This window comes from Phasianus colchicus, chromosome 27 (assembly GCF_987193195.1).
Source record: "Phasianus colchicus chromosome 27, bPhaCol1.hap1.1, whole genome shotgun sequence".
NCBI lineage: Eukaryota > Metazoa > Chordata > Aves > Galliformes > Phasianidae > Phasianus > Phasianus colchicus.
In genome coordinates, this window is record NC_143462.1 from 448200 (window position 1) to 450442 (window position 2243).

The 2243-nt window shown below is 38.9% G+C and overlaps 1 protein-coding gene across 16 annotated transcripts in view; it reads right to left on the reverse strand.

Moving 5' to 3' along the window:
* LOC149914770 (RANBP2-like and GRIP domain-containing protein 8) overlaps nt 1–2243 on the reverse strand; it is a 149087-nt gene that overhangs the window by 92649 nt on the left and 54195 nt on the right. The window lies entirely within an intron of this gene.

Genomic DNA, 2243 nt, shown 5'->3' on the forward strand with positions numbered 1-2243 from the left:
ACATCTCTTCAGTGTGCTCCCCTGCTTTAATCAGACTGTTTCCTCACCTACAAGTGGTATTGCTGATTAGTTCTCTCAAATTTTACATGTACATGTAAGTGGTTTTTCTTCATTTGAAAAGAAAGCACAATTCTCAGAATGTTTGGCTTTACATGAAATCATTGGATGGCCTTGCTAAATCTGAATAAATGCCATGGAGCAATAAATTTAATAAATAAATCACAAAAAATAAAAATAAAATAAAAATAAAAATATGTATTTGAAATGAATCTTCTACGGGTATCTCAACCAGAAAAGGTGAGTCCAAGAGGGTGTACCCCCCCGAAAGAGTGACACAGGCAAGATGGTAACAGCAGATAAGGAGAAGGCTGAGGTACTCAAAAAATTTTTACCTCAGCCTGTTCTGATGAGTGCACAGCACAGCACACAGCCCTCAAAATACTGGTTCACAGTGAGGGGATTGGAGAAGAAACATCCTTCCCGCTGTAAACAAAGATCAGGTTCAGGATCACCTGAGGAATCTGAACATCCACAAGACTATGAGTCCTGATGAGATGCATCCCAGAGTCCTGACGGAATTGGCTGATGTAGTTGCCAAGCATCAAACATATTAGAAAAGCCATGTCAGTCAACTGAATGCCCTGGATACTGGGAAAAAGACAACATCACACCAATTTTTAAGAAAGTAAAAAGGACAACACCAGAAACTAGCAACCTGTCAGTATCTCTCGTGTGCCAGAGAAGGTTGTGGAACAGATCCTTCCAGAAGATATGCTAGGGCACATGGAAGACAGAGAGGTGATACGGGAGAACCAGCATGGCTTCACCAAGGGCAAATCCCGCTTGACCAACCTACTGGCCTTCTATGATAGTGTCCCTGTGTCAATGGATAAGGGAAGAGTCATTAATGTCTGTGTGGACTTCAGTAAGACTTTTGACATGGTACCCCACAACTTCCTTCCCTCCAAATTGGAAAGATATGGATTTGATGGGTGGACTGCTTGACGGACGAAGAACTGGCTGCAGGATCGAGTCCAAAGAGTGATGGCCAATGCCTCAATGTCTGGATGGATATAAGTGATGAATGGTGTCCCTCAGAGGCTGGTGCTAGTTTTCTACTAGAGAAAGCCAGTCTGGTTTCTTTTGAGGAGACAATATTCAACAAAGAGCTGAAAATACTTCTGCAGCTTTTTCAGTTTATGTTCACTTGGATAATTTATTTGCACAGAAGAATAGCAAGAAGTATGAATCACTCTCTTTAAGGGACAAACCAGTAATTTTAAACTCCTGTATGGTAACTACACTGAAGAATTATTTCAGCAGCAATATCACCAATATTGCATACTAATTTACAGTTCCTTACTTATGAATACATGAACGGAAATTATTCTCACAGCTAATCCAGTTCTTATGAAAAAAAGCCAAATCAGTGTAAATTTCTTTTCAGAAAGTCAAAGGTGACCCCTCCAAAAAGAAGCTGATGAAAAATGATGAGAAATCTGCTTCAGGTAGAAGCATGGGGAATAAACAAACCGCACCAAGTGATAAAGCCTGAAAAACTTCATCAAGCAAAATAGAAGCAATCCAGGAAATTTGGAAAAACAACCACAACAACAACAAACAAAAATAAAACAAAACAAACTTAAGAACTCGAGAAAACAGAGGGTAAAGATGAGAAAGAGTGATAATGGTCCTAATCAAGAAACAACTAAAAAAGAAAACCTGAAGAAAACCTGAAGTGGTAAAAGCTTGAGTTGTAGTTTTAGATTAAACAAAAGGAAATCAAGGCCACACTAGGGCAGTTAGAAGGGAAAGGTTTAATAAACCACAGATGTAGAGGAACAAAGAGTGTATTATTCAAGATAAAGTGTAGTTTAGAGAATACATGAGTAGAGAGGATATCTTGTCTTTTGGAAAGATGAAGGAAAAGAGATTGCAAGAACACATGGTTCTGCTGGAGAGAATACAGTGAGCTCTTGAACTCTGAAAGAATACAGAAATTGCTGAAAGGGAGTGTCATGAGAGAGAATGTGTACAAATAATGTATGAGCCAGAAGAATGCTTGCAAAGAGAAAGGGAGCAATTAGAAATAGAAAGGTAAAATCTAGAGGGAAAGGATGGAATGAGAGCATTTTGAAAGAGAGCAAGTTCTTATTGAACAGGAACATCAAAAAGAAGCAGAGTGAATTGCTTATGAAAGGAAGGCACTTCATGGACAACAACTTCATTATGAACAGGGAAAG